The sequence below is a fragment of the Paramormyrops kingsleyae genome, chromosome 10 (genome assembly GCF_048594095.1).
Source record: "Paramormyrops kingsleyae isolate MSU_618 chromosome 10, PKINGS_0.4, whole genome shotgun sequence".
Lineage (NCBI taxonomy): Eukaryota > Metazoa > Chordata > Actinopteri > Osteoglossiformes > Mormyridae > Paramormyrops > Paramormyrops kingsleyae.
Window position 1 is genome coordinate 33,626,176 of NC_132806.1, and position 15,275 is coordinate 33,641,450.

The window sequence follows — 15,275 nt, forward strand, 5'->3', positions numbered from 1 at the left end:
CATGAAGTCATGCTTGATTTTCTTCAGAGCTGCTTGCACTTGACAAAAGTACTGTTTCTGTATGGGGAATAGTGAAGTTCTTCCTTCATGAGTGTATGCACAAGCAACAAACAGGCGTTTGTAGTGCAATGAGAGTATCAAGGCGTGATGCGCAATACTCACCGAACACTTTTCAAAAATATCAGGTACCCATTCGTTTTGCAGGTCCTGAACAGCGAATGATGAGAGTTAACTATTGTTTAAAAACACACACACACAGGTTTGTAATTATATCTGTGGAGACACTCCATTAATTTCTATTGAGAAAATTCTAACCCCAACATGACGACCTTAAGAAATCAGCCCTAAGCTTATTCATAAGTAACCAAACAAAACGTGAAACTTTTGGCATTTTTAGTTTTTTGATTGCATACACAGATCTTTGTGGGGACCTGAAAAATGGTCCCCACAACGTCAAAAGAACAGGCTTTTATTTACTTCGTGGGGGACATTTGGATTTGGTCCCCACAATGTGATACAAACATACTCCACATACTCACAGACAGACAGACCGACCCTGCAGCGCTCTCACACTGAGTCAGCATATCTTATCATCTTTTTGTTGGCTTACCTCAGGGATTGAGGTGTTCAGCTCCTTCATCACATCCTCCAGAATCAAATGTTGTTTATGTGGTGCTGAGTTCACAAGCAGTAATGTCACACTGAGAAGTACAACCTTGATCATGTCTGTAGACGCTGGGAGCTTCACCTGAGGGCTAATGGTGAGTTCTGTGTCTCTCCGGTGTGTGTGACAGACATTTATATGGTCTGTGAGTTCCGGATGTCAGCACAACGCACACATGTGGCTCAGTTGTGCCTAATCATTACTTCTTCGTTATACTTGAGATTCTTCTGATTACACTAAAATGTCATGAGCCTATGAAACTGATTTCTTGGTAATCAAAATGAAAAGCATGATTCCCAAAAGTGCAACACAATAAAAATTGACATGGTTGTGGACAAATAGGTTTCCTTTGAATTTATCTTTATCTTATTTTAACTATTTTAACTAATTAATTATTTTATCTAATTACTTTAAAACTAATTTTTGAATTATGTTATCAAGTTTGTTTTATCATAGATATTATGTAAAATTCCCTTTAGTTCTTGTTGTACCCATTTGTAGTTTAATTAGATGTAACTCCAGCTGCATATAATATATATAATTTTTTATCATTATTACCTTTAATTATTTATAACATATATCACATTTGACCTTTGGCTTCTGCTTGAATCCACAGGGAATTCATGAGTGTCTAAGAAGAACATCCATCCATCCGTCCGTCCGTCCATCCATCCGTCCATCCATTCACCCACCTGGAGCTGGAGCATTTCCCAGCAGTGCCAGGCACATGGTGGGCATAAGCTGGCATGTGAGATGCCTTTCCACAGGGCACATACACAGTCACACACTATGTGCAAATTAGAGACACCAAAACTGAACTTGTTTGTCCTACCATAGACTGACTGTAAAATCCATATAATGCCTCTTAGTCAGAGACTAGAGCTAATTAAATAAACCCTTTTATACTGTACAGTGATGCATCCATGTGCTGCTTCTCATGCACACTCATTTGTCTCCTGTGCTGCCTGTATTATAACTAATGGCTTGACCTGTGCCGTTTATGACTCTCTATATGACTACGGAGTCAGGCTCTGGTTAACACTTTCTACATTTCGGTGGCTTCCGTATCGTATATTTGGTTTTGCCGCTGTTTCTGTTAATCCCGCTTCCTGATTGTAGGAAGCAGATGCCATCTTGCACACTTTCGGTGCCTGCAGGGGCAGATCTAGGGGAGGGCCAGTGCCCCCATGACTACATGCACAGGTGACCCCCCCCCCCCCCTAAATAGATATGCTACTTACATATTTGTAAGAACTATAAAATGTAACTTCAAAGCATTGCATAAAAACTTATTGGTTTTCAAAATTGTCTTTAGCTTCTTAATATAGTGTAATTAATACATGGTGGACGTTAAGGTCAAATGAATCTGGCCCCCCGAACTGAGCAACTGGCCTCAGTCTGGCCCCCCAGTTGGAATGGTCTAGAACTGCCACGGCATTTTCGTTTGTATGGGCGAAGTTTACGTCAGATGCTGAATGTTCAACTCTGATCTTGCTTATATATCTAGCCACAGCAAATATGACAGTGGAAAGAATTTCCCCAAGTCTTTAAGAGAGATAACCATCTATACTCTCATTCTGTCACAGCTCAACCCTAGACTGAACTGTAACTATGATAAACATTCGGAAGTGCTGAACATTTTTAACTGGGCACCCCTCTGGACAGTGTCGGGGTGGCTGATCAGGAGAATTCTCAGTGGGCCGCCCTGGCTGTGAGCTGGTGACAACGGTCTGGAAATGCGATGATCTTGTAATTTTATGAATTATTTATTTTGCAGGCTGGTCTGGAGTGTGACATTCCTGGCACGACCCTCCCACTGCAGTGCTAGCTGGGGACACCTAATTTTCTAACAATTCCATTGTGACAATACTGGTTCCTTACTAGTGTTGAATCAGTGAGATACATCAATTACTTCTGAGTGGCCCTACAGAGTTGTCTGATTAACAGGAAGCATTGCATAAAAACTTATTGGTTTTCAAAATTGTCTTTAGCTTCTTAATATAGTGTAAGTAATACATGGAGGACATTAAGGTCAAATGCGCCTGCCCCCCCCCAACAGACCAACTGGCCTTAGTCCAGCCGCTCACCTGGAATGGTCTAGAACTACCGTTGCATTTTCGTTTGTATGAGCGAAGTTTACGTCATAATTCCTGGCAGAACACTAAAAAAAGATGATAAGTGATAGGGCAGCTGTGAAGCATTCTGGGAATTATTATTATTTATCACTGACTTTGCAGAGAGCGATCTGACGGGTGGATGTGGTCAGCTGCTGGAGCTGGGGGTGTCTGCTGCACTTTCTGCAGCAGCTGAAATGGGACAGGAACCCCCAGCCATCCTCACTGCGTTATACTGGGGAAGCACAGACAGAACCCAACAAGCTGCATTTCTGCCGGCGACGGCTCATGCAGCTCCATCTACATTTGGTCACTGCAGCAGATCCAACGAACTGCAGAACGTATCGTCCCTTCTCACTGCCATCCAGGAAATCTACAAAAACCACTGCACCCATAGAGCCATCAAAAAGGTCAAAGATTGTTCCCATACCTCTCACAGTCTTTTTGACCCCCTACCATTACAAAGGAGGTTCTGCAGTCTGCAGGCCAGAACCACCACGATCAGGAAGAGCTTTTTCCCTCCGGCTGTTCAGCTCCTCAACACTCTGCTGCCTCCAATCATACCCCAGGGATTAATAGGAGTCCTGCCACTCTACTGCCCCAAGCCTGCCTCCTCAACTTCCCTGCAATGGTCCTCTGGAACAACACCTCTCCCTCTCTGATTTATGCATATTTATGTATATTCTGTAGGCATTCGGTGGCCATTGTGGCTTCTTGTGCAACATGTATGTGTGTATATATGCAGGGGTGCCGTAAAGAGGGGAGTCAGGGTGAGGCCAAGGGTCTCTGAGTGACAGGGGCCGTGAAAAATTTGGAAGATAATTGGATTTGTCTGGGTTGGGGGTCCAGCATCCCCAGCGGTGCTCCTGCATTTTTACATAAACTGTATGGCTACGATATGCATGTATACAAACAGGCTGTTAGAAATGGCTGAGAAGCCAGAGGCGTAGGAACCAGGGAAGGAGCTGCAGAAGGTGCAAACTTGTATTCTACTCTCCCAAAGAAGTGCACAACTACAAAACACTAGCAAGCAAAAATCATCACCTAAAACAGGCTATATGCTGGCAGACCTGCATCGATAGCCTCCTCCCCCCTTCAGCACCCTCCCCAGGGCTTATATAGATTTTAACCCCTCCCCTTAGAGCAATTAATCCAACAATTAACATCCTCCATGCAATACATCCCACATACACAGTTCTAAAATATACTATTTAAAACCACAATTTTATTCAAATTTATTCCTAAAACCAACAAAAACTAAAAATATCAATTTTATTATAATGTGCAAAAATACCTCCCCAGCCACTTTTTTTTGTTTTACCCAACAAATTGCAAACACCCCCCCCCCCCCACACAATTGTTAATTTTACAAATACAACCGGAAGGACACTTAATATCCAGAGACAAAGCTGGACAATCCGGGATAGAATCCATATTACAAACAACGTTACATCAGGGTGGAAGGAAAATACCTAAATTTAAAGTTATCTGCAACATCATAATTATGTTTACAACTAAATATTAATTGGGCAACATTTTATAAACATAACATGTGGTCACTTGTAACAATATTGTCACGATCCAATCCATGACACAGGTGTACAGTATAAAGTTAATTTACTAGTACATATGTAAGGTCAATATACACATCTACCATCTTCAAAGTAAATCTATTATGTAATCATTTATGTTACGTTAGATTAGATGAACCCCTTGGACCATGTCAGCAATGAACAGTTCATAGAGAAATACAGGCTGGCCTGGGGTGAAATAATGAGCCTCCTGGTTGGTGCAGGATAAATCGAGAAGAGGAACAGACCGGAATTGTGTTCTGACAGTTCTGACAGCTCTCAGCTCTCAGCTTCTACGCCACCGGTGGATTGCTGCAGACCTACAGAGGCACATGGCAAGGCCGCTGTGTCCTGCATCTGCGCATTGATCACATCTCTCTTACACTGTGTGCACAACTACATACACTGTCAGCAAGGCCGCTGTGTCCTGCATCTGCACATTGATCACATCTCTCTTACACTGTGTGCACAACTACATACACTGTCAGCAAGGCCGCTGTGTCCTGCATCTGCGCATTGATCACATCTCTCTTACACTGTGTGCACCACTACATACACTGTCAGCAAGGCCGCTGTGTCCTGCATCTGCGCATTGATCACATCTCTCTTACACTGTGTGCACAACTACATACACTGTCAGCAAGGCCGCTGTGTCCTGCATCTGCGCATTGATCACATCTCTCTTACACTGTGTGCACAACTACATACACTGTCAGCAAGGCCGCTGTGTCCTGCATCTGCGCATTGATCACATCTCTCTTACACTGTGTGCACAACTACATACACTGTCAGCAAGGCCGCTGTGTCCTGCATCTGCGCATTGATCACATCTCTCTTACACTGTGTGCACAACTACATACACTGTCAGCAAGGCCGCTGTGTCCTGCATCTGCGCATTGATCACATCTCTCTTACACTGTGTGCACAACTACATACACTGTCAGCAAGGCCGCTGTGTCCTGCATCTGCGCATTGATCACATCTCTCTTACACTGTGCACAACTACATACACTGTCAGCAAGGCCGCTGTGTCCTGCATCTGCGCATTGATCACATCTCTCTTACACTGTGCACAACTACATACACTGTCAGCAAGGCCGCTGTGTCCTGCATCTGCGCATTGATCACATCTCTCTTACACTGTGTGCACAACTACATACACTGTCAGCAAGGCCGCTGTGTCCTGCATCTGCGCATTGATCACATCTCTCTTACACTGTGTGCACAACTACATACACTGTCCAGCAGGAGGGGATGCCTTGCAGGCCCCTGGACCTGGTTTTCATGTGCAGGTGCAGTGGACGGAGCCCTCAGCCCTATTCATACTTGCAGCCCCTTGAATTCCACCTGTGCCTGTTGAAAAGGGGTCAGTCACTAAGTGCTTGTTATCCATTTGTCCCATTTTTAATTTGAGCACAAAATTGGAAATTGGAAAATGACTCGTTTTGGTTTTGGAAACAATGAAAAAGTTTCTTTTTATTTTTTGTTATTTGACATTCGGATTTATTTAGAAAAACAAATGAACAAATGATACACAGATTCTGCCAGAGCAGGATTCATGTCTGCTGGAACTGGGCAGGAAGGGGAGCCCAAAGTCAGCTGATTGACAACTTGTCCCTTAAGGGAGTTTTGGGAGCAAGAGGTCAGCGCTCTTAATGTGTTCGCAGTGCAGGAACAGAAACATCTCCAGGGCTCAGAGGTCAGCTGCTGTCCTTTATTTATGATTGTTTATAATTATGAAAACAAACATTCCAAAAATATCATATTTTAAATAACTTTAAATATTAATTACACATAAATACTGGAGAATTTAAGGTCTTGCGTAGAGCTGTTGAGCGCAGTGACGGACCTTGGTCAGAAAGTATTTCAGCCGAAGCTCATTCCCGGTCTCAAAGGTGGGACATTCAGTGACCTGAATGGGGACAGATTGTTCTGGTTAGGTGAAAGGTCATTCTGCCAGTGGGACCCCCACTATCCTCACTAGGGTGGGTGTCATGTTTGACAATTAAACTCAGTGTTGACAATAAGACTCAGTCCCTGAGTGGTTAATCTGGAATCACTTAGTTTACATTAAGTTAGTTATGAAAATCCCAAGTACTCAAAGTCTCCTGTTGTGTCTGAGTAAATTCCAGTACTGACACTTCCCCTGCCCTGAACATTCCTTCCAAACTTACTTTGTGGTAGCCCTGCAGGGCACGGTTGATGTTCCATTTCTGCATGAAGTCATGCTTGATTTTCTTCAGAACTGCTTGCACTTGACAAAAGTACTGTTTCTGTATGGGGAATAGTGAAGTTCTTCCTTCATGAGTGTATGCACAAGCAACAAATAGGCTTTCGTAGTGCAATGAGAGTATCAAGGCGTGATGCGCAATACTCACCGAACAACAACTTGTTGGGTTGAAAGAATCTGGTACCAATTCGTTTTCCAGGTCCTGAACAGGGAAAGATGAAAATTAACGTTTAAACACATGCACACGCACACACACACACACACACAGGTTTGTAATTATATCTGTGGAGACACTCCATTAATTTCTATTGAGAAAATTCTAACCCCAACATGACGACCTTAAGAAATCAGCCCTAAGCTTATTCAAAAGTAACCAAACAAAACATGAGACTTTTGGCATTTTTAGTTTTTTGATTGCATACACAGATCTTTGTGGGGACCTGAAAAATGGTCCCCACAACGTCAAAAGAACAGGCTTTTATTTACTTCGTGGGGGACATTTGGATTTGGTCCCCACAATGTGATACAAACATACTCCACATACTCACAGACAGACAGACCGACCCTGCAGCGCTCTCACACTGAGTCAGCATGTCTTATCATCTTTTTGTTGGCTTACCTCAGGGATCGAGGTGTTCAGCTCCTTCATCACATCCTCCAGAATCAAATGTTGTTTATGTGGTGCTGAGTTCACAAGCAGTAATGTCACACTGAGAAGTACAACCTTGATCATGTCTGTAGACGCTGGGAGCTTCACCTGAGGGCTAATGGTGAGTTCTGTGTCTCGCCGGTGTGTGTGACAGACATTTATATGGTCTGTGAGTTCCGGATGTCAGCACAACGCACACATGTGGCTCAGTTGTGCCTAATCATTACTTTTTCGTTATACTTGATATTCCTCTGATTACGTTAAAACATCATGAGCCTATGAAACTGATTTCTTGGTAATCAACATGAAAACCATGATTTCCTTTGAATTTATTTTTTAACTAATTTGTTTAAAACTAATTTTCGAATTATGTTATCAAGTTTGTTTTATCATAGATATTATTATGTAAAATTCCCTTTAGTTCTTGTTGTACCCATTTGTAGTTAAATTAATTAGATGTAACTCCAGCTGCATGCTGTATAATTTTTGATCATTATTACCTTTAATTATGTATAACATTATGATGATAATCGACCTTAGTCAATATTCACAATTCTAAAACTGATAACAGTGTTGTCATTATTAATGTTTCCACACTGGCTTTGTGAGTCATTCTTTGAATAAGTCAAACGTAGTACATAAACACGTATTCTTCAATGACCTAAATTCTGTGTTTGGGTATCTGTGGAAGACAGACCAAATGGGGACTGAATTTTAATAGAAAATTTCTGAGAATGTTTAGAACTTATTTCTCCAAATAGCCTTTTCATTAGATTTGTACCCTTTTTGCTGACATATACCATGTTGCTCATTTTGCTATGACATCACATTTGACCTTTGGCTTCTGCTTGAATCCACAGGGAATTCATGAGTGTCTAAGAAGAACATCCATCCATCCGTCTGTCCATCCATCCATCCATCCATCCATCCATCCATTCATCCATTCACCCACCTGGAGCTGGAGCATTTCCCAGCAGTGCCAGGCACATGGTGGGCATAAGCTGGCATGTGAGATGCAGGATAAATCGAGAAGAGGAACAGACCGGAATTGTGTTCTGACAGCTCTCAGCTTCTACGCCACCGGTGGATTGCTGCAGACCTACAGAGGCACATGGCAAGGCCGCTGTGTCCTGCATCTGCGCATTGATCACATCTCTCTTACACTGTGTGCACAACTACATACACTGTCAGCAAGGCCGCTGTGTCCTGCATCTGCGCATTGATCACATCTCTCTTACACTGTGTGCACAACTACATACACTGTCCAGCAGGAGGGGATGCCTTGCAGGCCCCTGGACCTGGTTTTCATGTGCAGGTGCAGTGGACGGAGCCCTCAGCCCTATTCATACTTGCAGCCCCTTGAATTCCACCTGTGCCTGTTGAAAAGGGGTCAGTCACTAAGTGCTTGTTATCCGTTTGTCCCATTTTTAATTTGAGCACAAAATTGGAAATTGGAAAATGACTCGTTTTGGTTTTGGAAACAATGAAAAAGTATCTTTTTCTTTTTTGTTATTTGACATTTGGATTTATTTAGAAAAACAAATGAACAAATGATACACAGATTCTGCCAGAGCAGGATTCATGTCTGCTGGAACTGGGCAGGAAGGGGAGCCCAAAGTCAGCTGATTGACAACTTGTCCCTTAAGGGAGTTTTGGGAGCAAGAGGTCAGCGCTCTTAATGTGTTCGCAGTGCAGGAACAGAAACATCTCCAGGGCTCAGAGGTCAGCTGCTGTCCTTTATTTATGATTGTTTATAATTATGAAAACAAACATGCCAAAAATATCATATTTTAAATAACTTTAAATAATAATTACACATAAATACTGGAGAATTTAAGGTCTTGCGTAGAGCTGTTGAGCGCAGTGACGGACCTTGGTCAGAAAGTATTTCAGCTGAAGCTCATTACCCATCTTGTTGATGTGACATTCAGTGACCTGAATGGGGACAGATTGTTCTGGTTAGGTGAAAGGTCATTCTGCCAGTGGGACCCCCACCGTCCTCACTAGGGTGGGTGTCATGTTTGACAATTAAACTCGGTGTTGACAATAAGACTCAGTCCCTGAGTGGTTAATCTGGAATCACTTAGCTTACATTAAGTTAGTTATGAAAATCCCAAGTACTCAAGGTGTGCTCTATGTTAATATCAGATCCGCAGTCTCCTGTTGTGCCTGAGTAAAATCCAGTACTGACACTTCCCCTGCCCTGAACATTCCTTCCAAACTTACTTTGTGGTAGGCCTGCAGGGCCCGGTTGATGTTCCATTTCTGCATGAAGTCATGCTTGATTTCCTTCAGAACTGCTTGCACTTGACAAAAGTACTGTTTCTGTATGGGGAATAGTGAAGTTCTTCCTTCATGAGTGTATGCACAAGCAACAAACAGGCTTTCGTAGTGCAATGAGAGTATCAAGGCGTGATGCGCAATACTCACCGAACAACTTGTTGTGTTGAAAGAATCTGGTACCAATTTGTTTTCCAGGTCCTGAACAGGGAATGATGAAAATTAACTATCGTTTAAACACATACACACACACACACACACACACACACACACAGGTTTGTAATTATATCTGTGGAGACACTCCATTAATTTCTATTGAGAAAATTCTAACCCCAACACGACGACCTTAAGAAATCAGCCCTAAGCTTATTCAAAAGTAACCAAACAAAACATGAGACTTTTGGCATTTTTAGTTTTTTGATTGCATACACAGATCTTTGTGGGGACCTGAAAAATGGTCCCCACAACGTCAAAAGAACAGGCTTTTATTTACTTCGTGGGGGACATTTGGATTTGGTCCCCACAATGTGATACAAACATACTCCACATACTCACAGACAGACAGACCGACCCTGCAGCGCTCTCACACTGAGTCAGCATGTCTTATCATCTTTTTGTTGGCTTACCTCAGGGATCGAGGTGTTCAGCTCCTTCATCACATCCTCCAGAATCAAATGTTGTTTATGTGGTGCTGAGTTCACAAGCAGTAATGTCACACTGAGAAGTACAACCTTGATCATGTCTGTAGACGCTGGGAGCTTCACCTGAGGGCTAATGGTGAGTTCTGTGTCTCGCCGGTGTGTGTGACAGACATTTATATGGTTTGTGAGTTCCGGATGTCAGCACAACGCACACATGTGGCTCAGTTGTGCCTAATCATTACTTTTTCGTTATACTTGAGATTCCTCTGATTACGTTAAAACATCATGAGCCTATGAAACTGATTTCTTGGTAATCAACAAGAAAACCATGATTTCCTTTGAATTTATTTTTTAACTAATTTGTTTAAAACTAATTTTCGAGTTATGTTATCAAGTTTGTTTTATCATAGATATTATTATGTAAAATTCCCTTTAGTTCTTGTCGTACCCATTTGTAGTTAAATTAATTAGATGTAACTCCAGCTGCATGCTGTATAATTTTTGATCATTATTACCTTTAATTATGTATAACATTATGATGATAATCGACCTTAGTCAATATTCACAATTCTAAAACTGATAACAGTGTTGTCATTATTAATGTTTCCACACTGGCTTTGTGAGTCATTCTTTGAATAAGTCAAACGTAGTACATAAACACGTATTCTTCAATGACCTAAATTCTGTGTTTGGGTATCTGTGGAAGACAGACCAAATGGGGACTGAATTTTAATAGAAAATTTCTGAGAATGTTTAGAACTTATTTCTCCAAATAGCCTTTTCATTAGATTTGTACCCTTTTTGCTGACATATACCATGTTGCTCATTTTGCTATGACATCACATTTGACCTTTGGCTTCTGCTTGAATCCACAGGGAATTCATGAGTGTCTAAGAAGAACATCCATCCATCCGTCCGTCCGTCCATCCATCCGTCCATCCATTCACCCACCTGGAGCTGGAGCATTTCCCAGCAGTGCCAGGCACATGGTGGGCATAAGCTGGCATGTGAGATGCCTTTCCACAGGGCACATACACAGTCACACACTATGTGCAAATTAGAGACACCAAAACTGAACTTGTTTGTCCTACCATAGACTGACTGTAAAATCCATATAATGCCTCTTAGTCAGAGACTAGAGCTAATTAAATAAACCCTTTTATACTGTACAGTGATGCATCTATGAGCTGCTTCTCATGCACACTCATTTGTCTCCTGTGCTGCCTGTATTATAACTAATGGCTTGACCTGTGCCGTTTATGACTCTCTATATGACTACGGAGTCAGGCTCTGGTTAACACTTTCTACATTTCGGTGGCTTCCGTATTGTATATTTGGTTTTGCCGCTGTTTCTGTTAATCCCGCTTCCTGATTGTAGGAAGCAGATGCCATCTTGCACAATTTCGGTGCCTGCAGGGGCAGATCTAGGGGAGGGCCAGTGCCCCCGTGACCACATGCACGCCCCCCCCTCCCCCTGTGACCCCCCTAAATAGGTATGCTACTCACATATTTGTAAGAACTATAAAATGTAACTTCAAAACATTGCATAAAAACTTATTGGTTTTCAAAATTGTCTTTAGCTTTTTAATATAGTGTAAGTATACAGTAACAGAGCAACTGGCCTTAATCCAGCCCCTCAGCTGGAATAGTCTAGAAGCACTGTTGCATTTTCGTTTGTATGAGCGAAGTTTACGTCATAATTCCTGGCAGAACACTAAAAAAAGATGATAAGTGATAGGGCAGCTGTGAAGCATTCTGGGAATTATTATTATTTATCACTGACTTTGCAGAGAGCAATCTGACGGGTGGATGTGGTCAGCTGCTGGAGCTGGGGGTGTCTGCTGCACTTTCTGCAGCAGCTGAAATGGGACAGGAACCCCCAGCCATCCTCACTGCGTTATACTGGGGAAGCACAGACAGAACCCAACAAGCTGCATTTCTGCCGGCGACGGCTCATGCAGCTCCATCTACATTTGGTCACTGCAGCAGATCCAACGAACTGCAGAACGTATCGTCCCTTCTCACTGCCATCCAGGAAATCTACAAAAACCACTGCACCCATAGAGCCATCAAAAAGGTCAAAGATTGTTCCCATACCTCTCACAGTCTTTTTGACCCCCTACCATTACAAAGGAGGTTCTGCAGTCTGCAGGCCAGAACCACCACGATCAGGAAGAGCTTTTTCCCTCCGGCTGTTCAGCTCCTCAACACTCTGCTGCCTCCAATCATACCCCAGGGATTAATAGGAGTCCTGCCACTCTACTGCCCCAAGCCTGCCTCCTCAACTTCCCTGCAATGGTCCTCTGGAACAACACCTCTCCCTCTCTGATTTATGCATATTTATGTATATTCTGTAGGCATTCGGTGGCCATTGTGGCTTCTTGTGCAACATGTATGTGTGTATATATGCAGGGGTGCCGTAAAGAGGGGAGTCAGGGCGAGGCCAACGGTCTCTGAGTGACAGGGGCCGTGAAAAATTTGGAAGATAATTGGATTTGTCTGGACTGGGGGTCCAGCATGATATGATTTTACAGGGTCCCAACCCAACACAGGGCACTTTCACATACACCGTTGACTCACACCTACGGGCAATTTGGTAACTCCAGTTAATCTCAGGGAGAGCATGCAAACTTGACATACATGGAACCATGGCAGAGACTCAAACCCAGTTCCCAGATGTGTGATGCAAGAGTGCTAACTACCATGCCGCCGTAATGCGACGCCCCCATCATTCTTGGGCAGTAAAGCGGCACCACCATCATTCTTGGGCAGTAATGCGGCGCCCCCATCATTCTTGGGCAGTAAAGCGGCGCCCCCATCATTCTTGGGCAATAAAGTGGCGCCCCCATCATTCTTGGGCAGTAATGCGACGCCCCAATCATTTTTGGGCAGTAAAGCGGCGCCCCCATCATTCTTGGGCAGTAATGCGGAGCCCCCATCATTCTTGGGCAGTAAAGCGACGCCCCCATCATTCTTGGGCAGTAATGCGAAGCCCCCATAATTCTTTGGCAGTAAAACGGCGCCCCAATCATTTTTGGGCAGTAATGCGGTGCCCCCATCATTCTTGGGCAGTAAAGCGGCGCCCCCATCATTCTTGGGCAATAAAGTGGCGCCCCCATCATTCTTGGGCAGTAATGCGACGCCCCAATCATTTTTGGGCAGTAAAGCGGCGCCCCCATCATTCTTGGGCAGTAATGCGGAGCCCCCATCATTCTTGGGCAGTAAAGCGACGCCCCCATCATTCTTGGGCAGTAATGCGAAGCCCCCATCATTCTTGGGCAGTAATGCGGCGCCCCCATCATTCTTGGGCAGTAATGCGACGCCCCCATCATTCTTGGGCAGTAATGCGGCGCCCCCATCATTCTTGGGCAGTAATGCGGCGACCCCATCCTTCTTGGGCAGTAATGCGAAGCCCTCATCATTCTTGGGCAGTAATGCGGCGCCCCCATCATTCTTGGGCAGTAAAGCGGTGCCCCCATCATTCTTGGGCAGTAATGCGGCGCCCTCATTATTCTTGGGCAGTAATGCGGCGCCCCCATCATTCTTGGGCAGTAATGCGACGCCCCCATCATTCTTGGGCAGTAATGCGGCGCCCCCATCATTCTTGGGCAGTAATGCGACGCCCCCATCATTCTTGGGCAGTAATGCGACGCCCCCATCATTCTTGGGCAGTAATGCGGCGACCCCATCCTTCTTGGGCAGTAATGCGAAGCCCTCATCATTCTTGGGCAGTAATGCGGCGCCCCCATCATTCTTGGGCAGTAAAGCGGTGCCCCCATCCTTCTTGGGCAGTAATGCGAAGCCCTCATCATTCTTGGGCAGTAATGCGGCGCCCCCATCATTCTTGGGCAGTAAAGCGGTGCCCCCATCATTCTTGGGCAGTAATGCGGCGCCCTCATTATTCTTGGGCAGTAATGCGGCGCCCCAATCATTTTTGGGCAGTAATGCGGCGCCCCCATCATTCTTGGGCAGTAATGCGGTGCCCTCATTATTCTTGGGCAGTAAAGCGGTGCCCCCATCATTCTTGGGCAGTAAAGTGGCGCCCCCATCATTCTTGGGCAATAAAGTGGCGCCCCCATCATTCTTGGGCAGTAATGCGGCGCCCTCATTATTCTTGGGCAGTAATGCGACGCCCCAATCATTTTTGGGCAGTAAAGTGGCGCCCCCATCATTCTTGGGCAATAAAGTGGCGCCCCCATCATTCTTGGGCAGTGATGCGATGCCCCCATCATTCTTGGGCAGTAATGCGACGCCCCAATCATTTTTGGGCAGTAAAGCGGCGCCCCCATCATTCTTGGGCAGTGAAGCAGTGCCCCATGTGACAGAACATTGCTCCAATAGCACTAGAGAGCATCAAGTTAGTCTCTGCTACAATGTCTCTCTTTGAAGAGCAGTGATTCCCTTCCTGGTAGCTTCTCATGAACACCACTTTGCCGGCTCAGTATTTTTCCTAACTTTAGACACAGATGTTGAGAAGTTCAAGGGCATTAGATGTCATTTCTGGTTATTAGCTGCTCCCTGAGAGTTTGCCATCGCCTCATCTTCAAGACGGCTGCGCCCAAGGAGAGTACAGCACTTCTTAGTGCATTGGTTTGATATATAACTATAGGTTAATGTACCACTAGCTTGTGTTTTTATGACTTTGAATTAAGATCAGAGCAAATTTATCAATAAGTGGGAGTCAGTGTGTGGCTGAACAGGTTAGGACCTGTGTCCTGTGACCTGTGACCTGTGTCCTGTGACCTGTGTTCTGTGACCTGTGTCCTGTGACCTGTGTCCAGAAGGTCACCAGCTAAAATCCTTGGGCCAGCAGACCAGTTGTTGCTGCCTCTGTTGGGCCCCTGAGCAACGTCCTAAACCCCCATTTCCAGGGGCATTGAATGCTGCCTGACCCTGCACTGTAGACCCCCCCCCACCCACAAACTTGCTCTTACTTGTTGTCTCATGGAGCACAACATCTCTTGGTAAGAGAGATACATGTACGTTGTTAGTCTCCTATATGTGGCTAAAAACATGCACTTAATATAAAAATATACTTGTATAGATACCAAGCCCGTTATGTAATATAATATGATGCTAATTTAAACACAAGGGGGTGCCATTCAGTCCACTGTCATATTCAAAAA